The sequence below is a fragment of the Mustela nivalis genome, assembly GCF_964662115.1.
Source record: "Mustela nivalis genome assembly, chromosome: 7".
In the NCBI taxonomy this organism is placed as follows: Eukaryota; Metazoa; Chordata; class Mammalia; order Carnivora; family Mustelidae; genus Mustela; species Mustela nivalis.
The window spans coordinates 21907288-21934846 of NC_139026.1; the positions used below are offsets into that span (position 1 = coordinate 21907288).

At 38.3% G+C, this 27559-nt stretch overlaps 1 long non-coding RNA gene across 1 annotated transcript in view; it reads left to right on the forward strand.

Annotated features, from left to right (window-relative positions):
- Positions 1-27559, forward strand: part of LOC309868964 — a 352849-nt gene that overhangs the window by 65180 nt on the left and 260110 nt on the right. The window contains exon 2 of the long non-coding RNA XR_014313907.1: positions 2045-2335. This is a non-coding gene — a long non-coding RNA (uncharacterized lncRNA). The remainder of the gene's footprint in view (positions 1-2044; positions 2336-27559) is intronic.

The window sequence follows — 27559 nt, forward strand, 5'->3', positions numbered from 1 at the left end:
CTGATACCCTATGTCTTTTGAATGGGACATTTAGCTCATTTACTTTCAGGGTAACCATTGAGAGGTATGAATTTAGTGCCATTGGATTTTCTATAAGGTGACTGTTACTGTATATTGTCTCTGTTCCTTTCTGGTCTCTACTTTTAGGCTCTCTCTTGGCTTAATGGATCCCTTTCCATATTACCTGTAGGGCTGGTTTGGCGTTTGCAAATTCTTTTAGTTTTTGTTTGTCCTGGAAGTTTTTTTTTTTTTTTTTTTTTTGGTTTGTTTGTTTTTGTTTTTAAATCTCTCCTTCTATTTTCAATGACAACCTAGGTGGATATGGTATTCTTGATTCCGTATTTTTCTCATTTAGTGCTCTGACTATATTACACCAGTCCTTCTGGCCTGCCATTTCTCTTTGGATAGGTCTGCTGCCAGTCTAATATTTCTCTTGTTTTATGTTATGAACCTTTTGTCTATAGATGCTTTCAGGATTTCCTGTTTGTCACTGAGGCTTGTAAGTTTTATTACTAGGTAATGGGATGTGGACCTATTTTTATTGATTTTGAGGGGGTTTTCCTGTGCCTTTTGGATTTTGATGCTTGTTCCCTTCACCATATTAAGGAAATTCTCTGCTATAATTTGCTCCAAAATACCTTCTGCCTTCCTCTCTCTCTTCGTTCTTCTGGGATCCCAATTATTCTAATATTGTGTTGTCTTATGGTATCACTTATCTCTCAGATTCTTCCTTTTTGTTCCAGTTGTTGTTTGTCTCTCTTTTGCTCAGCTTCTTTTTTCTCCATCATTTGTTCTTCTGTATCACTAATTCTCTCTTCCGCTTCATATATCCTAGCAGTAAGCGCCTCCATTTATTATTGCACCTCATTAATAGCTTTTTAAAAATTTCAACTTGGTTAAATTTTATTTCTTTTTTTTCTCCAGAAAGGGATTTTATTTCTCCAGGAAGGGTTTCTCTGATATCTTCCATGGTCTTTGCAAGCCCAGTTAGAACCTTGATAATTGTCATTCTGAACTCTAGTTCTGACATATTACTAACGTCCATACTGATTAGGTCCCTAGCCATTGGTACTGCCTATTGTTCTTTTTTTTTTTTTTTTTTTGTGACGAGTTTTATTCCCCCTAGTCATTTTATCCCAATAAGAATAGATGAATGAGAGAACAAAATACTAAAGGGTAGCAATGACTCCAGAAAAATATACTAATGAAATCAGAAGAGACACCATACCAGGGGGAGAAGAAATGGGGGGGAAATACATATACATATATATGTATATGTATATATATATATATATTCACCAGTCCAAAAAATATATATATTTTGGACTGGTGAATAGAACAGAGCCACACACTTGATTTTGGGTGTATTTTGGTCTGTCAGAAGAAACTACCTCCCAAAATTTTAAAGAAAGAAAAAAATATATATATACAAAAAAAAATAAGGGTAAACATGATGAAGGATGGAATGTGAATGTAAAGATGAAAATTTAAAAAAGATTCTTAAAAAGGAGTTGATGGAAGTGGGTTAAAAAAAAGAAAAACAAATGGAAAGAATGTGATCAGATTAAGACTAGAACAAAACCACATGCGAGATTTAGGGTATATTTTGATCTATTAGGAGAAAATGTATCCCAACATTTTAAGAAAAAAAAAAAAAACCTATATGAATACAAAAAATAAGGTTAAATACAAAGAAGGATAAAATATGAGTATAACAATGAAAATTTAAATTTTTTTAAGTAGGTATTGATAAAATAGTTAAAAAACATTAAAATAGGAAAGAGGAAAAATTTTAAAAATACAATAAGAAAAAAATAAAATTAAAAAAAAATTAACTTTGACAGAACTAAAGGATCATGGGAAGAAAGCCATGAATTATATGTGTTGCTTGCCCCTAGCTCTCGAGTTCCACAGTTCTCACTGATTGGTGAACTTGGTCTTGGATGGGAGTTCTTGCTGATCTTCTGGGGGAGGGGCCTATGGCAGTGATTCTCAAACGTCCTCGCTTGAGGCTAAGTAATCTGGTTTGGTTTGTTCTCGGTAGCTTTTGTTCCCTGAAGGCTTTCTGTAGAGCTTTGGAGGATGAGAATGAAAATGGCAGCCTCCCAATCTTCAGCCCTGAGGAGTCAAGAGTGCTCCCCAAGAAGCCACTCCTCAGTGTGCCCTCAAAGAAAAGGAGTCAACCTCTCCCGTCTCCCTGGTTTCTAGCTGCACTCCATGCTCACCCGGCCTGTGACTGAGCATCTCTATCTCTGGTGCACAGCCCCCTTTGGAGTCTCCAAACCCAGCAGATTCCTGCAGTGCACTCCCACGCAGCTCCTCCTGGAGGAAGAAGGTGAGTCTCCCAGATCTTCTGCTTGTTGGGGCCCTGCCAGAAGAGCAGTGGCCTGACTGTGCCATGGATCATGGTTGTTGACGGTAACCCCAAGCTGAGAGAGCACTCCTTGGCTCTGTCTCTGTAGTTGATTTCCCTGTTCTGATACCTGTGAGCTCTTCCACACTCAGATACCCCTAGTGTTTTTGTGGCCATGTGGGTCCTGAGATCACACTATCCCTGTAGGGGCTCCACCCCCCATTTAGCCTCTGAAGCAATGTTCCTCAGTGGAGCAGACTTCTAAAGGTTCTGATTTTGTGCTCCACTGCTCTCTCACTTGGTGAGAGCCATTGCCTCCCCTGAGGTGTATCTTCCTGAATGTTTCCTTGGATTCATTTCTCTGCACATCCAACCTTCTGGAAAGTGGTAAAATTTCTGTTCCTAGAATTGCTGCTCTTCTACTCTTCTCTCTATTGTTGAGTTTGTAGCTGTTCAGAATGGTTTGATAACTATCTAGCTGAACTCCTGGGACATGATGTCATTTAGGTCTTCTACTATTTTGCCTTCTTGTTCCTATTCTCTACCTAATAGTCCTATGTGAATCTTTCACAGGAAACTGATGTGAAAGGGAAATTTGTGTGCACAGATATGTTCCTTTCATTATTACTTATTTTAAAAATCCAAAATAAAATATCCAACTGTAAGAGAACAACTAAACAAATATGATGTATTTTATTTAGGAATATTATTCAGCCATTAAATATATGTAGTCATATGCTTATGGGCAAATATATTAAAGAAAGGCAAGATATTTGTAGGTATAACATAATTACAACTCCATGAAAAGATTAGAAACTGACTGAAAAAGGAAATATTCCATTTTATATAAAGGCCTGTCACAAGTTCATTTCCACAAATAGATTTTCACAGGGTGCTAAATAAAGTTATTTTGTGAAATATAGCTCATCATTTTTGCCAATTCTGACTCATCTTTGGGCATTAGTACTGCTCTTTGGAACTGGAGGCAAAGAATTCGTGACTGTCTATAGAAAATATGACCATAGTCTGAAGAAACCATAGTTTAGTGACACTAAATATGTGGCTATGGCAGAACTTGGAAGCCATTCAAATTCTAGATTTTTAAGGATATCAAAAGTTTTCACTGAAAATAGGAATTGCTTTGTTATACCCAAAAGTCAGGCAATGGAGGTTAGAATTTCAGAAACATGTTCTAGTTCTTCAATGCTCAGTGGTGCAGCTTTCACAGAATAACCATCTGGACCAGGTTTAAAGCAGAACATTCTTTCACTCAATGTTTTGTCAGACATTCATCATCCCCTTGTGTCCATAGATTAGTGAAGTCACCCATTGCTCATGCCTTTTATACTTCTGAATCATACTTTCTAATTCTAATTCTTCGAATTCCTGAATTTGTCTGCCACCATTTTTCTACTCTAGATTTTATTTCAGAGGAACCACAGGTATATGAGCTGCAGTTTAATTGGTGTACACTCTGAAAGCTGCTGTTAGCCTAAATAAAGTAAAATATTCATGAAAAACACATGGCTAGAGAAGTTTTAAAAATAATTCAAGTTTATACCAAACATTTATTTTCAACTCGTTTCATATTATGAATTCAGTAACAGGAGACCCTATTCCTTTTTGGGAAAGAATGTTGAGACCCCTTAGTAAAAATACTCATTTGAGAAAGAAATGAAATTGAATGCAGCAAAGCAACTACTGAGTTATGGTTGTGAGTTTGAGGGTAAAATATTTTATCTTTCTTTTATTTTCTTTCTTTCATTTTTTAAAAAGATTTTATTTATTTATTTGACAGACAGAGATCACAGGTAGGTAGAGAGAGAGAGGAAGGGAAGCAGGCTCCCTGAGCAAAGAGCCAGATGCAGGGCTTGATCCCAGGACCCTGGGATCACGACCTGAGCTAAAGGCAGAAGCTTTAACCCACTGAGCCACCCAGGCACCCCTCTTTTTTTTTCTTTTTTAGCTTTTATTTATCCATTTGACAGAGAGAGAGAGAACACAAGCAGAGGAAGTGGCAAGTAGATGGAGAGGGAGAAGCAGACACCTTGCAGAGCAGAAAGCCCGACATAGGGCTGGATTCCAGGACTCTGGGATCATGACCTCAGCCAAAGGCGGACGCTTAACTGACTGAGCCACCCAGGTGCCCATCTCTTAATTTTCTAAACTTTCTGAATTATATTTATATTATTTCTCCTGGATAAAAATTAAAATAATTCCGATTGATCCTTAAGAAGTTCAAATATCCCCTAATGTCCTTTAGCTTAAAAAAATTCAAAGACTTCAGAGTGTGAAGATTTGGTATTACTGAGAATAATTCAAATATCTGTGTTATAGATGAAGAAAACAATTTTTTATCCCTTTTTAAAAATTAATTATTTTTATTAACATATAATGTATTATTTGCCCCAGGAGTACAGGTCTGTAAATCTTCAGGCTTACACACTTCACAGCACTCACCATATCACATACCCTCATCAATGTCCATAACCCAACTACCCTCTCCATACTCCCCCTCCCCCCAGCAACCCTCAGTTTGTTTTGTGCGATTAAGAGTCTCTTATGGTTTCTCTCCCTCCTGATCCCATCTTGTTTCATTTATTCATTTCCTATCCTCCAATCCCTCCACATTGCCTCTCAACTTCCTCATATCAGGGAGATCATATGATAATTGTCTTTCTCTGATTTACTTATCTCGCTAAGCGTAATATCCTCTAGTTCCATCCACATCGTCACGAATGGCAAGATTTCATTTCTTTTGATGGCTGAATAGTATTCCATTGTATATGTATACCACATCTTTATCCATTTATCTTTTGATGGACATCTAGGTTCTTTCCATAGTTTCGCTATTGTGGACATTGCTGCTATAAACATTTGGGTGCATGTGCCCGTTTGGATCACTATATTTGTATCTTTAGTAGTGCGATTGCGATCATAGGGTAGCTCTATTTTCAACTTTTTGAGGAACCTCTATGCCGTTTTCCATAGTGGTTGCACCAGCTTGCATTCTATCCAACAGTGTAGGAGGGCTCCCCTTTCTCTGCATCTGTGCCAGCATCTATCATTTCCTGACTTGTTAATTTTAGCCATTCTGACTGGTGTGAGGTGATATCTCCTTGTGGTTTTGATTTGTATTTCCCTGATGCCGAGTGATGTGGAGCACTTTTTCATGTGTCTCTTGGCCATCTGGATGTCTTCTTTGCAGAAATGTCTGTTCATGTCCTCTGCCCATTTCTTGATTGGATTATTTGTTCTTTGGGTGTTGACTTTGATAAGTTATTTACAGATTTTGGATACTAGCCCTTTATCTCATATGTCATTTGCAAATATCTTCTCCCATTCTATGAGTTGTCTTTTGGTTTTGTTGACAGTTTCCTTTGCTGTGCAAAAGCTTTTGATCTTGATGAAGTCCCAGTAGTTCATTTTTGCCCTTGCTTCCCTTGCCTTTGGCGATGTTTCCAGGAAGAAGTTGCTGTGGCTGAGGTCAAAGAGGTTGTTGCCTGTGTTCTCCTCAGGATTTTGATCGATTCCTATCTCATATTGAGGTCTTTCATCCATTTTGAGTCTATTTTTGTGTGTGGTGTAAGGAAATGGCTCAGTTTCATTCTTTTGCATATGGCTGTCCAGTTTTCCCAACACCATTCATTGAAGAGACTGTCTTTTTTTCCATTGGACATTCTTTCCTGCTTTGTTGAAGATTAGTTGACCATAGAGTTGAGGGTCCATTTCTGGGCTCTCTATTCTATTCCATTAATCTGTGTGTCTGTTTTTGTGCCAGTACCATACTGTCTTGATGATGAAAGCTTTGTAATAGAGCTTGAAATCTGGAATTGTGATTCCACCCACTTCGGCTTTCTTTTCCAACATTCCTCTGGCTATTCGAGGTCTTTCTGGTCTACTACTTTTAGGCTCTCTGTTTGCTTAGAGGACCCTTTTCAATATTTCCTGTAGAGCTGTTTTGGTGTTTATAAATTCTTTTAATTTTTGTTTGTCCTGGAAGCTTTTTATATCTCCTTCTATTTTCAATGGTAGCCTAGATGGTTATTGTATTCTTGGCTGCTTGTTTTTCTCATTTAGTGCTCTGAATATATCATGACAGTTCTTTCAGGCCTGCCAGGTCTCTGTGAATAAGTCTGCTGCCAATCTAATATTTTTACCATGGTATGTTACAGACTTCTTGACCTGTGCTGCTTTCAGGGTTTTCTCTTTGTCACTGAGACTTGTAAGTTTTACTATTGGATGACAGTGTGTGGGCCTATTTTTATTGATTTTGAGTGGGTTTCCCTGTGCCTCCTGGATTTTGATGTGTGTTCCCTTTGCCATATTAGGGAAATTCTCTACTATAATTCCCTCCAGTATACCTTCTGCCCCTCTCTTTTTCTTCTTCTTCTGGAATCACAATTATTCCAATATTGTTTCATCTTATGGTATCACTTTTCTCTCGAATCCTCCCCTCGTGGTCCAGTTGTTGTCTCTCTTTTCCTCAGCTTCTTTATTCTCTATTGTTTTGTCTTCTATATCACTGATTCTCTTCTGCCTCATTTATCCTAGCAGTAAGAGCCTCCATTTTTAAATGCACATCATTAAAGCTTTTTTGTTTTCAACTTGGTGAGATTTTAGTTCTTTTATATCTCCAGAAAGGGGTTCTCTAATGTGTCCCTTGCTTTTCTCAAGTCCAGTTAGCACCTTGATAATCATAATTCTCAACTCTAGTTCTGACATATTACCAATGTCTCATTTGACTCAGTCCCTAGCCTTTGGTACTACCTCTTGTTCTTTTTTTTTGTTTGGAGTTTTTCTGTCTTTTCATTTTATCCAGATAAGAATATATGAATGAGAGAATAAAATATGAAAAGGCTGGTAAAGACCACAGGAAAATGTATGCTAACCAAATCAGAAGAGATACCAAACCAGGGGAAGAAGAAAGGAGGAAAAAGAAAAAAAATGTATATATATATATGTGTGTGTGTGTGTGTGTGTGTGTGTGTGTGTATATGTGTGTATATATATATATATATATATATATATATTCACCACTCTAATATATTAGAGTGGTGAATAGAACAGAGGCACCCACTTGATTTTTGGTGTGTTTTGGTCTGTTAGAAGAAACTACCTTCCAAAATTTTAAAGAAAGAAAAACTTTCATATATACAAAAATAAGGATAAGCATGATAAAGGGATGGAATATGGCTGTAAAGATGAAGATTTTAAAAAGTGTAAAAAATTAATTGATAAGGTAAGCTGGTTGGAAAAAGAACAAAAAAGAGAAAATGTGTTCAGGCTAGAGACTAGAACGAAGCTGTGTGCTAGATTTAGGGTATATTTTGATCTATAAGAAGAACTTCTATCCTGAAAATTTTTTAGAAAAAGAGAGAAACCTATATGTGTACAAAAAATTGGTTAAATACAATGAAGGGATAAAATATGAGTAAATAATGAGGGTTTAAAAAAGTTTTTTTTTTTTTTAGAAAGGTATTCTTAAGATAAACTAGTTAAAAACATTTAAAGAGGAAAGAGGAATTGTGTAAAAAATAGAATAAAAAAAGAAACTTAAAAAAATTTAATTTTTCAAGACTGAAGGATCATTGGGGAAGAGCCATGGATTCTGTGAGTTGCTTTCCCCTAGCTCTGGAGTTCTGCTGTTTTCCTTGATCAGTGAGCTTGGTCTTGGTTGGATGTTCTTGCTGATCTTCTGGGGGAGGGGGCCTGTTGCAGTGATTCTCAAATATCTTTGCCTGAGGTAGAATTGTACTGCCCTTGCCAGGGGTCATGTTACGTAATCTGCTCAGGTTCATTCTTGGTAGTTTTTGTTCCCTGAATGCTTTCTGTAGAGCTCTGGAGGATGGGAATGAAAATTGGTCTCCCAATCTCCAGCCCCGAGGAGATGAGAGCTTGGGGCCCCATTCCTCAGTGTGCCCTCAGAGAAAAGCAGGGAATCCCTCCTGTCCCTGTGGTCTCTGGACACACTCTGCTCTTACCTGACCTATGACTGAGCATTTCTATCTCTGGGGCACAGCTCTCTATGGAGTCTCTAAACCCAGCAGATTCCTGCCTCACTGCTCCTCCCAGAGGAGGAAGGTGAGTCTCCCTGCATCTGCCACTTGTGGAGTCCCTGCTCAAAGAACCATGGTCTGACTGTGCCTTGTGTCATGGTATAAGGTAACCCTGATCTGAAAGCTCACTCTTTTTCTTTGTCTCTGTAGTCGGTTTCCCTGCTCCGATACCTGGGAGTTCGGCCACACTCTGACACCACTGATCTTTCTGTGACCCCACAGGACCTGAGACTACACTTTCCCCTCAAGGGCTCCACATCTGCTTAGCTTCTGGAGTGATGTCCCTCAGTGGAGCAGACTTCTGAAAGTTCTGATTTTGTGCTCTGCTTCTATACCACTGGCCGGGAGCTGCTCCCCCCCCCCCCCCCATAGTATATCTTCCTGTTGCCACGGATTCACTTCTCTGCATTTCCTAGCTTTCAGAATGTGGTCAATTTTCTGTTCCTAGAATTGCTGCTCTTCTTCTCTTCTATCTCCTGTTGAGTTTGTAGGTGTTTGGAATGGTTTGATAACTATCTAGGTGAACTCCTAGGAATGTGCTGTCATTTCAGTCTGCTACTCCTCTGCCATTTTGCTTCCCAAGTTGAAGAAAACAATTTTTAAAGGCATTTCTCCAACTATTTTGGAAAATAGGACAAATCCATGGATCTGACCATGTTTTGTATGTGTGTTTCAAAAGCAGTTATGTTTTTTAGAAGCTCATCTTATATACAGATTTATATACATAGAATTATATAATTTTCTTTTAAAAGACATAAAAATCTTAGTAGTATATGCAGTAAGCACCTATATAACTCATAGATGTATAGCTTAGGTGGATGTTGGCACAAATGGGCTGGGATCAGCTGGGTGAGAATTGCCCAATTGCAGTGTCTCAGGTGGCTCTGAGACTTAGTGTAGGTCTACACTAGTTGTCTTTCCATTTAGAGGTGCAAGTTTTTCTCATGATGATAGCAGAGGAGGAAAATGGCAAACAAAAATATATGTGTCTAGTCTTTGGACTGTCCCTTCTTTCTTCCTGCCAATGATGATAGCAAGTCCTGTAGTACAGCCCAACTTCAAGGCCAAGAAATACATTGTGGACATAACAAAGCGATGTGAGGAAAGGTGAAGAGCTGGAACTCATTATTCAATCAACCTCTAGGGAGTGTCTATGAAAGACAGTGTCATAAAGCTGGAAAATGACCCCATAGTAAATTAAGCACCCAAATTACAGAGAGTGATATTGAGAAGTAGTAGTTATTTTGCTGATGTTACCTTCAGCTGACTGATTGCCCTAAGTTTTTGCCCACTCTTTGGCAATTTATGAATTTAAGGGCAACAACTTATAGAAAATAGAGTGGACATCTCCTACTGAACATTTCATTTTGACCAGAGCAGCAGAAATCGAAGGCTTCTGAATCCTGTCCCAAGTAAGTTTTAAAAAGAAAAATCGACTTCTTTTTTCTAGTCCAGAGCACGTCCAGCCTATGCTAGGCTAAGAGTACCAGAAGGATCTCAGTATGCCAACATAAGAGATGCAGACAATTGTCTGCTACCAGATCAATGCTCTGAAGAGAGGAGTGTTTGTGTTCCCTGGCAAGGGAATATGAACAAAAGAACTTCATTGGCTTTCTCCATCACCTGCTTTGACATTGATTTCCAATTTTTAAAAAAGGAACCCAAAGATGGTCCCAATGGAGTAAAGCATAGAATGGAGCAGCTGTGACAGAACACTGATGGCAAATTTGTAGAGGGTTTATGAAGGAAGAAGGGGACCTTTCCTTTGAAGTGCAACTGCTCATTTAGGATCTTTCCTCTTTAGCAGTTTTTTTACTCCAGTCAAGAAACTGCTAATATCTCAATTGTTTAAAACTCCAGATTTAACAATAAATTAAATGAATATAGAAAGGAAGGAAATCACCCCAAATGCTAAGACAGTCATACCTTTAGCAGACATCATAAATATATATTCTAAGAAAAGCTATGTCTTAAGTACTGGTCATGGTGTGGATTGACTCAGTGGCTTTGGGACATATTTTAGCTACTCTTAGCCTGTTTCCTTACTTATAAAGTAAGGCAAGCTACCTATGTTACCTAGGGCAGCTGGCTTCCTTCAGGCTAGATGAGGTCATGGGAGCTAGTCCTCCATTTTGTAAGCAGAGAAACTTTGAGAAGAAAAACAAACCCATGTAGGGTTGGTTTAGAAGGCAATCTCTGGAGTCTAACCTGATGAGAATCTAGGCTCTGTCATTGGTTAGTTGTATGACCTTGGGCAACTTGAATAAACCTTATATGTTTCAACTTTTATGTCTATTATGCATGTTAAAGTACTGCCTGCCTTGTTGGTCGTTATGCAAAGTATACAAAATGGTTAACCCAAGTCTGGTTTATAGTAAATATGCAAGGAATGTTAGTGCTCATTTGGCTGCTTACCTAGCACCTCCTCTCCTTCCTCTTTTCTAAAAGTGCATTAATTTTGTTTGGGTGTCTAGTTCTCTTCTGTGCAGCCCATGAAGAGGAAGCTAATTTATCTTAGCTTTCAGGAAGGTCCTGATTATTAGAGCTTAGTAAACTTGTATGTCATCAGAATGATGTGGAGGTCTTGTTAAAAAAACAGCTTCCTGGCCCCGCCCCTATTGTTTCTGATTCAGTAGGTCTGGAGTGGAGCTGAGAATTTTTATTTCTAACAAGTTCTCAGGTGATGCTGATGTTGCTGGTCCATTCAGCCTTTAATGTATGACTGGCAATGTACTAACCTCTTTTTCATATTATATTATTTAAAATTTAGAATAACCCAGTGAAGGAAGTGTTCTTGTTACATTCATTTTGAAGACATTGAAACCGAGGCCCAGAGAGTTTAGCTGACTTGCTCAATGCCAAGCATCTATCTGTAGAACAGGGGCTCAGCCTGGCTTTTTCTGGACTTCTAATCCAAAGGCCAAACTGTATTTCCTCCACCATCCTCTCAGTGGCAAGAATATTCCTTTCCAGTGAATATGGTCCAGACTATCCCTAGTAGAGTTTTAGGATACCTGGGAAGCTGGATTAATACAGGGGTGGTTAACTAAACATGAAATTGAGAAAAGGGAGGGAAAGACTTTTGATGGGATAAGAGCTCATGAAGGTTCATAAGGTGAGGTGCAATGAATTAGTCCTTTTCAAGAGAAAAGGAGTAGAGCTCTGAGCTTTCCTGCACAGGAGAACAGAACTTCTAACCAAGTTCTAGCTCTCTGGTCTCCCTGTTTGTAAGCCTCAATTCACTTAGTTACCCTTCTATTTTGCCCCCTGCATTCACCTTCATTTTGCCCTAATTGACCTTAGGCCTTTTCAGATAATGATTTGGGTGCATGTGCCCCTTCAGATCACTACATTTGTATCTTTAGGGCAAATACCCAGTAGTGCGATTGCTGGGTTGTAGGGTAGCTCTGTTTTCAACTTTCTGAGAAACCTCCACGCTGTTTCCCACAGTGGCTGTGCCAGCTTGCATTCCCACCACTAGTTTAAGAGGGTTCCTCCTCCACATTCTCACCAACATCTATAGGTGATTCTTAACTTACTTCTTCAGTGGCTTATTCTCACCCATTTCAAACATACAAGTAAGTACAGAATAATTTATCAAGGTACTCATGTACTATCACTCCACTTACCACAAGTTCACATTTTATATTTTTACGTCAGACTGTGAAAACAAATGACAGAAAACAAACAAACAACAAATCCATATGTGAATGAGTATCATTCCCATGCTTGTTTTTTAATTTTTACTAACATGTTGTATTGCTTTTCTGTGTTTAAAAAATTTATATAAATTGCAGACCTGTATATTCTGTGCAAATCATTTTACAGTTTTCTTTTTCCATCAGCATTCTATCAAGATTTAGTTTACTGTAATGGCTTCAAGTTTTATACTTTATTAATAAACCACATTTTATAGTCCGTTCTGATGAGCGTTTTGTTCTGGTTGTTTCCTTTCACACATAGTACAGTGGACATTTTTATTCATCTCTCTTTGCATGTGTGTGTCAAGTTTTCTCTAGGGTAGAGAACCAACAGTGGGCCTGACAAATTGAAGAGTGTGCATCACTTCCCATTTACTAGGTAGTGTGCCTTCCTGTGAACATACCTGTGAATTTCCATTTCCCACATAATTGCTAACAGTTTGTGTTAATAGATATGCCATTTAAAAATGATTTTATTTATATTGTGAAAAAAATAGATAGACTTTTCCCACTAATTTCTAAGGCCTTTTTTGTTATATACTAAGTTCTAATCAGAAAACTAGGTTTGTTTTCAGGCTCTCCATCTAGTGGATAAATTGTTCATTGTCTCACTGTGCCTTATGATATGGCTTTATAAAAAATCTTAATGTCTTCTAGGGTACATTCCCTTTTATTTATTTTCTTTAAAATTGTCATGGTTATTCTCTGCTCTTTGTTGTTTCATGGGGAATTAAACATCAGCTTGATGAGGTCTATGAAAAACCTTCTAGGGAAATTTGACTGGAATGCATTGACTTGATAGATTAATTTGGAGTCTTTTTCACCCATGAACATGCTGCATTTTTCCTTTTTTTCAGGTTTTAAAAATTTATACCCTTTGATAAGATTTTATTCTGTTTCCATAATATTAATGAATATCTTTTGTCAGCCATATTCTTACATACCTTGTATTTTTGTTGCTACTGTGACTGATAGGATTTTTAAATTATATTTTTTAATTGGGTTTGCTGGTTTATGGAGATGTTATTGATTTTTGTATATTATTTTGTATCCACCAAGCTCTTATTGCCTTTAATGGTTTCTTTATATAATCTCGTAGATTTTTTCAGATAGACAATCATATCATCTGTGAATAATGACAATTTTGATTCTTCCCTTCCAATCTTTACATTTTTTTTCTCCTGGTCTTTTTTGGTTTAGTTAGCCAGGCATCCAGGAAAATGCACTTGAATACAAGTGGTGCTAAAAGACATATTTATTTTTGAAAATGGAATGCTCTAAACATTTCACTACTAACCATGATATTTTGTGAAGTTTTTGATAGTATTCTTTGCCATATAATGAAAGTCCCCCTTCAGTCCTGGTTGCTAAGAATTTTTACTTGGGTAGATGTTAAATTTCATGTATTCTTATTCTATATCATTTGGGATTATCACATGGGTTTTCTCCTTTTTACTGTTTGGGTTGTATATTACTTTTATTGATTTTCTAACATTAAATCATCCTCGTATTCCTGAAATAAGACTTACTTGGTCATGGGTATTTATTTTTAAATACTTCCCTGCATTTCATTGCTAATAAATTACTTAAGACTTTTAAATTTATATTAAGAGTACACTTGGCCTGTAATTTACTCTTTGCACTATTCTTCTCCACTTTGTGCCCTAAGGTTATTTTAGTCTCATACGAGGAGTGGGGGAGTTCTCTTTCTATCTCTTTGGTAGCATTTGCATAAATTAGGAAATAGTGGTTCCTTGTAGGTTTGGTATCTAACCCCTGCAGTTATCATGGCCCTTTTCTTAGAGGCATGGGAGATTGCCAATTTTTATTTTTTAATTTATTTTTGGGGGTTATTATTTATTTATCTACTTATTTATTTATTAACATATCATGTATTTTTTGCCCCAGGAGTACAGGTCTGTGGATCATCAGGCTTACACATTTCACAGTACTCACCATAACTTCCCCAGTGTCCAAAACCCAGCCACACTATCCCTACCCCACCCCCCCCCACATGCCAGCAACCCATTTTGTTTTCTGAGATTAAGAGTCTTTCATGGTTTGTCTCCCTCCTGATCCCATTGTTTTATTTTTTCCCCTCCCTACTTCCCAAACCCTCCACTCTGCCACTCAAATGCCTCATATCATGGAGATCATATGATAATTGTCTTTCTCTGATTGACTTATATCGCTTAGCATAATACCCTCTAGTTCCATCCATGATATTGCAAATGGCAAGATTTGTTCTTTTGATTGGCTGCATAGTATTCCATTTTGTGTGTGTGTGTGTGTGTGTGTGTGTGTGTGTGTGTATCACATCTTGTTTATCCATTCATCTGTTGATGGATATCTGGGTTTTCTTTCCATGGTTTGGTTATTGTAGACATTGCTGCTATAAACATTGACATGCATGTGACCCTTCAGATTACTACATTTGTATTTGTAAGGTAAATACCCAGTGTGACTGCTGCGTCGTAGGGGAGCTTTATTTTTAACTTTTTGAAGAATCTTAATACTGTTTCCCAGAGTGGCTATATTAGCTTGCTTTCCCACCAGCAGTGTAGGATGATTCCCCTTTCCCCACATCCTCACCAACATCGATCATTTCCTGACTTCTTAATTTTAGCCATGCTGACTGGTGTGAGGTGGTATATCACTGTGGTTTTGATTTGTATTTCCTTGATGCCAAGTGATGTGGAGCACTTTTTCATGTGTCTCTTGGCCATCTGGATGTCTTCTTTGCAGAAATGTCTGTTTATGTCCTCTGCCCATTTCTTGATTTGTTCTTTGGGTGTTGAGTTTGCTGAGTTCTTTATAGATTTTGGATACTAGCCCTTTATCTGATATGTCATTTGCAAACGTCTTCTCCCATTCTGTCAGTTGTCTTTTGGTCTTGTTGACTGTTTCCTTTGCTGTGCAAAAGCTTTTGATCTTGATGAAGTCCCAATAGTTCATTTTTGCCCTTGTTTCCCTTGCCTTTGGCAATGTTTCTAGGAAGAAGTTGCCGTGGCTGAGGTTGCTGCCTGTGTTCTCCTCCAGGATTCTGATGAATTCCTGTCTCACATTGAGGTCTTTCACCGATTTTGAGTCTATTTTTATGTGTGGTGTAAAGAAATGGTCCAGTTTCATTCTTCTGCTTGTGGCTGTCCAATTTTCCCAACACCATTTGTTGAAGAGACTGTCTTTTTCCATTGGAGATTCTTTCCTGCTTTGTTGAAGATTAGTTGACTGTAGAGTTGAGGGTCCATTTCTGGGCTCTCTGTTCTGTTCCACTGATCTATGTGTCTGTTTTTATGCCAGTATCATACTGTCTTGATGACGACAGGTTTGAACTAGAGCTTGAAGTCTGGAATTGTGATGGCACCCACTTTGGCTTTCTTTTTCAACATTCCTCTTGCTATTTGGGGTCTTTTCTCATTCCATATAAATTTTAGGATTATTTGTTTCATTTCTTTGAAAAAAGGATGGTATTTTGATAGGGATTTCATTAAATGTGTATTTGCTTTAGGTAGCATAGACATTTTCATATATTTGTTTTTCCAATCCATGACAATAGAATAGTTTTCCATTCTTTGTGTCTTCCTTAGTTTCTTTCATGGGTACTTTATAGTTCTCTGAGTACAGATTCTTTGCCTCTTTGGTTAGGTTTATTCCTACGCATCTTATGGTTTTGGGTGCAATTGTAAATGGGATTGACTCCTTAATTTCTCTTTCTTCTGTCTTGCTGTTGGTGTAGAGAAATGCAGCTGATTTCTGTGCATTGATTTTATATCTTGACAATTTACTGAATTCCTATATGAGTTCTAGCAGTTTTGGAGTAGAGTGTTTTGGGTTTTCCACATAAAGTATCATATTATCTGCAAAAACTGAGAGTTTGACTGTTCTTTGTCCATTCAGATGGCTTTAATTTCTTTCTGTTCTCTGATTGCTGAGACTAGGACTTCTAGTACTATGTTGAATAGCAGTAGTGATAGTGGACATACCTGCCATGTTCCTGATCTTAGGAGGACAGCTCTCAGTTTTTCCCCACTGAGAATGATATTTGCTGTGGGTTTTTCATAGGTGGCTTTGAGGATATTGAGATATGTGCCCTCTATCTCCCTACACTTTGAAGAGTTTTGATCAAAAAAGGATTCTGCATTTTGTCAAATGCTTTTCAGTGTTTATTGAGAGTATCATATGGTTCTTGTTCTTTCTTTAATTAATGTGTTGCATCACATTGATTGATTTGTGGATGTTGAACCAACCTTGTATCCGAGGAATAAATCCCACATGGTTGTGGTGAATAATCCTTTTTTTTTTAAAACATATATTTTTATCCCCAGGGGTACAGGTCTGTGAATCACCAGGTTTACACACTTCACAGCACTCAGCAAAGCACATACCCTCCCCAATGTCCATAATCCCACCCCTTCTCCCAAACCCCCTCCCCCCAGCAACCCTCCATTTGTTTTGTGAGATTAAGAGTCACTTATGGTTTGTCTCCCTCCCAATCCCATCTTGTTTCATTTATTCGTCTCCTACCCACTTAAGCCCCCATGTTGCATCACCACTTCCTCATATGAGGGAGATCATATGATAGTTGTCTTTCTCTGCTTGACTTATTTCACTAAGCATGATACGCTCTAGTTCCATCCATGTTGTCACAAATGGCAAGATTTCATTTCTTTTGATGGCTGCATAGTATTCCATTGTGTATATATACCACATCTTCTTGATCCATTCATCTGTTGATGGACATCTAGGTTCTTTCCATAGTTTGGCTATTGTGGACATTGCTGCTATAAACATTCGGGTGCACGTGCCCCTTTGGATCACTACGTTTGTATCTTTAGGGTAAATACCCAATAGTGCAATTGCTGGGTCATAGGGCAGTTCTATTTTCAACATTTTGAGGAACCTCCATGCTGTTTTCCAGAGTGGCTGCACCAGCTTGCATTCCCACCAACAGTGTAGGAGGGTTCCCCTTTCTCCGCATCCTCGCCAGCATCTGTCATTTCCTGACTTGTTTATTTTAGCCATTCTGACTGGTGTGAGGTGATATCTCATTGTGGTTTTGATTTGTATTTCCCTGATGCCGAGTGGTATGGAGCACTTTTTCATGTGTCTGTTGGCCATCTGGATGTCTTCTTTGCAGAAATGTCTGTTCATGTCCTCTGCCCATTTCTTGATTGGATTATTTGTTCTTTGGGTGTTGAGTTTGCTAAGTTCTTTATAGATTTTGGACACTAGTCCTTTATCTGCTATGTCGTTTGCAAATATCTTCTCCCATTCTGTCAGTTGTCTTTTGATTTTGTTAACTGTTTCCTTTGCCGTGCAAAAGCTTTTGATCTTGATGAAATCCCAATAGTTCATTTTTGCCCTTGCTTCCCTTGCCTTTGGTGTTGTTCCTAAGAAGATGTTGCTGTGGCTGAGGTCGAAGAGGTTGCTGCCTGTGTTCTCCTCAAGGATTTTGATGGATTCCTTTCACACACTGAGGTCCTTCATCCATTTTGAGTCTATTTTTGTGTGTGGTGTAAGGAAATGGTCCAATTTCATTTTTCTGAATGTGGCTGTCCAATTTTCCCAGCATCATTTATTGAAGAGGCTGTCTTTTTTCCATTGGACATTCTTTCCTGCTTTGTCAAAGATTAGTTGACTGTAGAGTTGAGGGTCTATTTCTGGGCTCTCTATTCTGTTCCATTGATCTATGTGTCTGTTTTTGTGCCAGTACCATGCTGTCTGATGATGACAGCTTTGTAATAGAGCTTGAAGTCCGGAATTGTGATGCCACCAACGTTGGCTTTCTTTTTCAATATCCCCTTGGCTATCGAGGTCTTTTCTGCTTCCATATAAATTTTATAATTATTTGTTCCATTTCTTTGAAAAAGATGGATGGTCCTTTGATAGGAATTGCATTAAATGTGTAGATTGCTTTAGGTAGCATAGACATTTTCACAATATTTATTCTTCTAATCCAGGAGCATGGAACATTTTTCCATTTCTTTGTGTCTTTCTCAATTTCTTTCATGAGTACTTTATAGTTTTCTGAGTATAGATTCGGTGCCTCTTTGGTTAGGTTTATTCCTAGGTATCTTATGGTTTTGGGTGCAATTGTAAATGGGATTGACTCCTTAATTTCTCTTTCTTCTGTCTTGCTGTTGGTGTAGAGAAATGCAACTGATTTCTGTGCATTGATTTTATATCCTGACACTTTACTGAATTCCTGTATAAGTTCTAGCAGTTTTGGAGTGGAGTCTTTTGGGTTTTCCACATATAGTATCATATCATCTGCGAAGAGTGATAATTTGACTTCTTCTTTGCCAATTTGGATGCCTTTAATTTCCTTTTGTTGTCTGATTGCTGAGGCTAGGACCTCTAGTACTATGTTGAATAGCAGTGGTGATAATGGACATCCCTGCCATGTTCCTGACCTTAGCGGAAAAGCTTTCAGTTTTTCTTCATTGAGAATGATATTTGCGGTGGGTTTTTCATAGATGGCTTTGATGATATTGAGGTATGTGCCCTCTATCCCTACACTTTGAAGAGTTTTGATCAGGAAGGGATGCTGTACTTTGTCAAATGCTTTTTCAGCATCTATTGAGAGTATCATATGGTTCTTGTTCTTTCTTTTATTGATGTGTTGTATCACATTGACTGATTTGCGGATGTTGAACCAACCTTGCAGCCCTGGAATAAATCCCACTTGGTCGTGGTGAATAATCCTTTTAATGTACTGTTGAATCCTATTGGCTAGTATTTTGTTGAGTATTTTCGCATCTGTGTTCATCAAGGATATTGGTCTATAACTCTCTTTTTTTGATGGGATCCTTGTCTGGTTTTGGGATCAAGGTGATGCTGGCCTCATAAAATGAGTTTGGAAGTTTTCCTTCCATTGCTATTTTTTGGAACAGTTTCAGGAGAATAGGAATTAGTTCTTTAAATGTTTGTTAGAATTCCCCCGAGAAGCCGTCTGGCCCTGGGCTTTTGTTTGTTTGGAGATTTTTAATGACTGTTTCAATTTCCTTACTGGTTATGGGTCTGTTCAGGCTTTCTACTTCTTCCTGGTTCAGTTGTGGTAGTTTATATGTTTCTAGGAATGCATCCATTTCTTCCAGATTATCAAATTTGTTGGCGTAGACTTGCTCATAGTATGTTCTTATAATAGTTTGTATTTCTTTGGTGTTAGTTGTGATCTCTCCTCTTTCATTCATGATTTTATTTATTTGGGTCCTTTCTCTTTTCTTTTTGATAAGTTGGGCCAGGGGTTTATCAATTTTATTAATTCTTTCAAAGAACCAGCTCCTAGTTTCGTTGATTTGCTCTATTGTCTTTTTGGTTTCTATTTCATTGATTTCTGCTCTGATCTTTATGATTTCTCTTCTCCTGCTGGGCTTAGGGTTTCTTTCTTGTTTTTTCTCCAGCTCCTTTAGGTGTAGGGTTAGGTTGTGTACCTGAGACCTTTCTTGTTTCTTGAGAATGTCTCGCACCGCTATATATTTTCCTCTCAGGACTGTCTTTGTTGTGTTCCACAGATTTTGAACCATTGTATTTTCATTGTCATTTGTTTCCATGATATTTTTCAATTCTTCTTTAATTTCCCAGTTGACCCATTCATTCTTTAGAAGGATGCTGTTTAGTCTCCATGTATTTGGGTTCTTTTCAAACTTCCTTTTGTGGTTGAGTTCTAGCTTTAGAGCATTGTGGTCTGAAAATATGCAGGGAATGATCCCAATCTTTTGATACCGGTTGAGTCCTGATTTAGGTCCGAGGATGTGATCTATTCTGGAGAATGTTCCATGTGCACTAGAGAAGAATGTGTGTTCTGTTGCCTTGGGATGAAATGTTCTGAATATATCTGTGATGTCCAACTTGTCCAGTGTGTCGTTTAAGGCCTTTATTTCCTTGCTGATCTTTTACTTGGATGATCTGCCCATTTCAGTGAGGGGGGTGTTAAAGTCTCCTACTATTATTGTGTTATTGTTGATGTGTTTCTTTGATTTTGTTATTAATTGTTTTATATAGTTGGCTGCTCCCACGTTGGGTACATAGATATTTAAAATTGTTAAATCTTCTTGTTGGACAGACCCTTTAAGTATGATATAGTGTCCTTCCTCATCTCTTATTATAGTCTTTGGCTTAAAATCTAATTGTTCTGATATAAGGATTGCCACTCCTGCTTTCTTCTGATGTCCATTAGCATGGTAAATTCTTTTCCACCCCCTCACTTTAAATCTGGAGGTGTCTTCGGGCTTAAAATGAGTTTCTTGGAGGCAACATATAGATGGGTTTTGCTTTTTTATCCATTCTGATACCCTGTGTCTTTTGACAGGGGCATTTAGCCCATTAACATTCAGGGTAACAATTGAGACATATGAATTTAGTGCCATTGTATTGCCTGTAAGGTGACTGTTACTGTATATGGTCTCTGTTCCTTTCTGATCTACCACTTGTAGGCTCTCTCTTTGCTTAGAGGACCCCTTTCAATATTTCCTGTAGAGCTGGTTTGGTGTTTGCAAATTCTTTCAGTTTTTGTTTGTCCTGGAAGCTTTTAATCTCTTCTTCTATTTTCAATGATAGCCTAGCTAGATATAGTATTCTTGGCTGCATGTTTTTCTCGTTTAGTGCTCTGAAAATATCATGCCAGCTCTTTCTGGCCTGCCAGGTCTCTGTGGATAAGTCAGCTGCCAATCTAATATTTTTACCATTGTATGTTACAGACTTCTTTTCCCGGGCTGCTTTCAGGATTTTCTCTTTGTCACTGAGACTTGTAAATTTTACTTTAGGTGACAGGGTGTGGGCCTATTCTTATTGATTTTGAGGGGCGTTCTCTGAACCTCCTGAATTTTGATGCTCGTTCCCTTTGTCATATTTGGGAAATTCTCCCCAATAATTCTCTCCATTATACCTTCTGCTCCCCTCTCTCTTTCTTCTTCTTCTGGAATCCCAATTATTCTAATGTTGTTTCGTCTTATGGTGTCACTTATCTCTTGAATTCTCCCCTCGTGGTCCAGTAGCTGTTTGTCCCTCTTTTGCTCAGCTTCTTTATTCTCTGTCATTTGGTCTTCTATATCACTAATTCTTTCTTCTGCCTCATTTATCCTAGCAGTGAGAGCCTCCATTTTTGATTGCACCTCATTAATAGCTTTTTTGATTTCAACTTGGTCAGATTTTAGTTCTTTTATTTCTCCAGAAAGGGCTTTTATATCTCTCGAGAGGGTTTCTCTAATATCTTCCATGCCTTTTTTGAGCCCGGCTAGAACCTTGAGAATTGTCATTCTGAACTCTAGATCTGACATATTACCAACGTCTGTATTGATTAGGTCCCTAGCCTTCGGTACTGCCTCTTGTTCTTTTTTTTTTGTGTTGAATTTTTCCGTCTTGTCATTTTGTCCAGATAAGAGTATATGAAGGAGCAAGTAAAATACTAAAAGGGTGGCAACAACCCCAGGAAAATATGCTTTAACCAAATTAGAAGAGATCCCAAATCGTGAGGGGGGAGAAAGGGTATAAAAAGAGGTTCAAAAATATAGAAAGAAAAAAAAAAAAGAAAAAAGAAAAAAAAGAAAAGAAAAGAATTGAAAAAAAAAAGAAAACAAATAAGAAAAATATAAAAAAGAAAAAATATATATATTGGATAAACTGTTAAAAAACGTTAAAAAAGAAAAACATAAAAGTTAAAAAAAAATTTACCAGAAGGCGAGAAAAAAAACAAAAAATGAAAAAGAAAAAAATTAAATTAACTGCAAGACTAAAAAACATCACAGGTAAAAAGCCATGAGTTCCGTGCTTTGCTTTCTCCTCCTCTGGAATTCTGTTGCTCTCCTTGGTATTGAAACCGCACTCCTTGGTAGGTGAACTTGGTCTCAGCTGGATTGCTTGTTGATCTTCTGGGGGAGGGGCCTGTTGTAGTGATTCCCAAGTTTCTTTGCCCCAGGCGGAATTGCACCGCCCTTACCCAGGGCCAGTGTGAGTAATCCGCTCGGGTTTGCTTTCAGGAGCTTTTGTTCCCTGAGCGCTTTCCGTAGAGTTCCGGAGGACGGGAATACAAATGGCGGCCTCCTGGTCTCCGGACCGGAGGAGCCGAGATCCCAGGGCCCCACTCCTCAGTGCGCCCTCAGAGAACAGTGCCCAGTTACTCCCGTCTGCCTGACCTCCGGCCGCGCTCCGAGCTCACCGAGCCTGTGACCGGTTCAAGGTAACACGGAGCTGTGAGCTTACTGTCGGCTCTGTCTCTGTAGCTGGCTTTCCCATTCCAATACCCGCAAGCTCTGCGACACTCAGACACCCCCGATCATTCTGTGACCCTGCAGGACCTGAGGCCACGCTGACCCTGCGTGGGCTTCACCCTGGTTTAGCCTCTGGAGTGATGTCCCTCAGCGGAACAGACTTTTAAAATCCTGATTTTGTGCGCTGTTGCTCCGCCGCTTGCCGGGAGCCGGCCCCTCCCCCCGGGGTCTATCTTCCCGTCGCTTTGGATTCACTTCTCCGCCGTTCCTACCTTTCAGAAAGTGGTTGTTTTTCTGTTTCCAGAATTGCTGTTCTTCTTCTCTTCGATCTGCTGATGGATTTTCAGGTGTTTGCAATATTTAGATAAGCTATCTAGCTGATCTCCAGCTAGCTGAAGTAGTCTCAGCCTGCTACTTCTCTGCCATCTTGACTCCTCCTCGTGAATAATCCTTTTAAGGTACTGTTGGATCACCTAGTATTTTGGTGAGAATTTTTGCATCCATGTTCATCAAGGATATTGGTCTGTAATTCTCCTTTTTGATGGGGTCTTTGTCTGGTTTGGGATCAAGGTGATGCTGGCCTCATGAAATGAATTTGGAAGTTTTCCTTCCATTTCTATTTTTTTGGATCAGTTTCAGGAGAATAGGAATTAATTCTTCTTTAAATGTTTGGTATAATTCCCCTGGGAAGCTGTCTTGCCCTGGGCTCTTGTGTAATGGGAGATTTTTGATGACTGCTTCAATCTCCTGCTGGTTATGGGTCTGTCCAAGTTTTCTAATTCTTCCTGGTTCAGTTTTGGTAGTTTATAGGTCTCTAGGAACGCACCCATTTCTTCCAGATTGTCAAATTTGGTGGTGTATATTTGCTCATAATATGTTCTTATAATTGTATTTCTTTGGTGTTTGTTGTGATCTTTCCTCTTTCATTCCCGATTTTATTAATTTGGTTCCTTTCACTTTTCTTTTTCATAAGTCTGGCCAGGGGTTTATCAATCTTATTAATTCTTTCAAATAACCAGCTCCTAGTTTCATTGATTTTTCTGTTCTTTTGTTTGTGTTTCATTGATTTCTGCTCTGATCTTTATGATTTCTCTTCTCCTGTTGGGTTTAGGCTTTCTTTGTTGTTCTTTCTCCAGCTCCTTTAGGTGTAGGGTCAGGTTGTGTACTTGAGGCCTTTCTCATTTCTTGAGAAAGGCTTGTATTGCTATATACTTTCCTCTAAGGACTGCCTTTGTTGTGTCCCAAAGATTTTGAACAGTTGTGTTTTCATTTTTATTTGTTTCCATGAATTTTCTTACAATTCTTCTTTAATTTCCTGGTTGACCCATTCATTCTTTAGTAGGATGCTCTTTATTCTCCATGCATTTGAGTTCTTTCCAACTTTCCTCTTACAGTGGAGTTCTAGCTTCAGAACATTGTGGTCTGAAAATATGCAAGGAATGATTCCAATTCTTGGTAGTTGAGACCAGATTAGTGACCCATGATGTGATCTATTCTGGAGAATGTTCCATGTGCTCTAGAGAGGAATGTGTACTCTGATGTTTGGGGTGGAATGTTCTGAATATATCTATGATGTCCATCTGGTCCAATGTGTCATTTAAGATTATTAGATGACAGTGTGTGGACCTATTTTTATTGATTTTGAGGGGGTTTCTCTATGCCTCCTGGATTTTGATGCTTGTTCCCTTAGCCATATTAGGGAAATGCTCTGCTATAATTTGCCCCTACATACCTTCTGCCCCCCTGTCTTCTTCTTCTGGGATCCCAATTATTCTAATATTGTTTTGTCTTATGATACCACTTATCTCTCAAATTCTTCTTTTGTGGTCCAATAGTTGTTTGTGTTTCTTTCTTTTTTAAAAGATTTTATTTATTTATCTGACAGACAGAGATCACAAGCAGGCAGAGAGGCAGGCAGAGAGAGAGGTGGAAACAGGCTCCCCACTGAGCAGAGCCCAATGCGGGGCTCAATCCCAGGACCCTGAGACCATGACCCAAGCTGAAGGGAGCCACCCAGGCACCCCAGTTGTTTGTGTTTCTTTTGCTCAGCTTCTTTATTTTCCATCTTTTGGTCTCCTATATCACTAATTCTCCCTTCTGCCTCATTTATGCTAGGAGTAAGAGCCTCCATTTTTGAATGCACATTATTACCTTTTTTGATTTCAACTTGGTTAGATTTTAGTTTATTTACATCTCCAGAATGGGATTCTCTAATGTCTTCCACGCTTTTTTTTTTTTAAAGATTTTATTTATTCATTTGACAGATAGAGATCACAAGTAGGCAGAGAGGCAGGCAGACAGAGAGAGAGGAGGAAGCAGGTTCCCCAACAAGCAGAGAGCCAGATGCAGGGCTCGATCCTAAGACCCCAGGATCATGACCTGAGCTGAAGGCAGAGACTTTAACCACTAAGACACCCAGGCGCCATCTTCCACGCTTTTTTTGAGCCCAGCTAACATGTTGATATTCGTAATTCTGAACTCTTGTTCTGAAATATTACCAATGTCCATTTTGACTTGGTTCCTAGCCTTCAGTACTGCCTCTTGTTCTTTTTTTTTTTGTGGTGAGTTTTTCCACCTTATTATTTTATCCAGAATATATGAATGAGAGAATAAAATATGAAAAGTGTGGTAAAGACCCCAGGAATATGTACATTAATTAAATCAGAAGATACACCAAACTAGGGGGAGAAGAAAAGGAGGAATAAAGAAAAAAATTATATATTCGAATGGTGAATAGAACAGAGCCACCCACTTGATTTTGATTGTATTCTAGTCTGTCAGAAGAAATTACCTCCCAAAATTTTAAAGAAAGAAAATACTATATATATGTATATACACACACAAAAAAATAGGGGTAAGCATGATGAATGGATGGAATATGAATGTAAAGATGAAAATTTAAAAATATTCTAAAAAAGAAATTGATTAGAAGTTGGTTGAGTAAGGAAAATAAAAAGAGGAAGGAATGTCATCAGGCTGGAGACTAGAACAAAGCCATTTGCTACATTTAGGGTATATTTTGATCTATTAGAAGAAATTGTATCCCAAAATTTTCAAGGGAAAAAAACCCTATATGAATAGAAAAAATAAGGTTAAATACAATGAAGGGATAAAATATAACAAAGAAAAGTAAAAAAAAAAAAGATTTTTAGAAAGGTATTGAGAAGATAATATAGTTAAAAATGTTAAAATAGGAAAGAGGAAAAAATAAAAAAATAGAATAAGAAAAAAATAAAATTAAGAAAATTTACCTTTGAAAGACCAAAGGATAATGGGAAAAAGCCATGAATTCTATGAGTTGCTTTCCCCTATCTCTGGAGTTCCGCAGTTCTCATTGATTTGTGAACTTGGTCTTGGCTGGATGTTCTAACTGATCTTCTGGGGGAGGGTCCTATCACAGTGAGTTTCCAATGTCTTTGCCTGTGGTGGAATTGCACCACCCTTGTCAGGTGCCAGGCTAAGTAATCTGATCGATCTTGGGAGCTTTTGTTTCCTGAACACTTTCTGTATAGCTTTGGAAGACAGGAATGACAATTGTGGCCTCCCAATCTCTGGCCCCATAGGAGCACAGAACTCTGGGTTCCACTCCTCGGTGCTCCCTCAGGGAAAAGCAGTCAATCCTTCCTGTCTTTCTGATTTCCCGCTGCACTCCGTGCTCACCCAGTCTGTGACTGAGCATTTCTATCTCTGTGCATGGCCCCTTTGGAGTCTCCAAACCCAGCAGATTCCTGCAGCATGCTCCCTTGCTGCTCCTCCTGGAGGAGGAGAAGGGGGCTTTCTATGGAACTGCCACTTGTGGGGTTCCTGTTCTAAGAGCAGTGGCCCGACTCTGCCTTGGATCACAGTGTAAGGTAAGCCCCAGCTAAGAGTGCACTCTTTGGCTCCATCTCTGTGGCCAGCTTCTCTGCTCCAATTCCTGGGAACTCTGCCACACTTAGACAACCCTGGTCTTTTTGTGTCCCCATGGGTCCTGAGAACACTTTGTTCCTGTGAGGACTCCACCCCCCAGTTAGCCTCTGTAGAGACGTCCCTCAGTGGAGCAGACTTCTAAAAGTTCTGATTTTGTGTTGCAGTGCTCTCCCACTTGCCAGGAGCTTGCCCCTCCCAATCAAGTCTATCTTCCTGTCACTTCGGATTCACTTCTCTGCATGTCTTACCTTCTGGAAAGTAGTCATTTTTTTTTTTTTTCTAGAATTGCTGCTCTTCTCTTCTATCTCCTGTTGAGTTTGTAGATTTTCAAAATGGTTCGATAACTATCCAGCTGAACTCCTGGGACCTGATGATTTCTTGGTCTCCTATTCCTCCACCATCTTGCTCCCTTATCTGGATCATTGGTTTTTAATTATTGATTCAGTTCCTTTAGTGATCATATGTCTTTTCAGGTATGTGTGTGTGTATATATATAGTTATACACTTATGTGTGTGTGTATATATATAGTTATACATAAGTGTATAACTTATACACACACATATAGTTATACATAAGTGTATAACTATATATATGCATTTTATATTTTATATATAAAATGTATTATTTTATATATTTATATATAAAATATTTATATATATTTATATATATATATATTTTATGTATTTATCTGAGAGAAAGGGAGATAGAGAGGGAGCAGGAGTGAGAGGGAGAGAGAATCTGAATCAGACTCCTCACTGAGTGCAGAGCCCATCTAGGGGCTGGATCCCATGACCATTAGATTATGACCTGAACCAAAACCAAGAGTTGGATGGTTAACTGACTGAGCCACCCAGGCCCCCTTCTGTGTTTTTTATGAGACAGTTTGGTAATTCAAAGAAAATTAAAAAAAAAAGTATGCCTTTTTAAGGTTTCAAACTTATTGGCATCAAGTTGTTCAGTTTCTTGAGCTGGTATAAGTTTTTAATGTACCTGTAATTATATATATTTTTAAAGTCTAATAAGGCTAATTTGTACCTCACTTCTTTTTCTTATTCAGTCTTTCTACAGAATTGGCTTCATTTTGATATTTAAAAAGATTCAGGCATTTGTCCTGTTGATCCTCTTTATTTTAGTATTTGTTTCTCTATGATGAATTTCTGCTTATTTTCATTTCTTCTACCCCTTGACTTAGGTTTACTAGTTTTCTTTTTCTAATTTTTTGAATTAGGTCCTGAAGCCATAGCCTTTTGATTTCTCTTCTTATGTAATATATGCATTTAAGACAACAATTCCCTCTTAGAATTAAATATTGAGTAGCATATATCAGT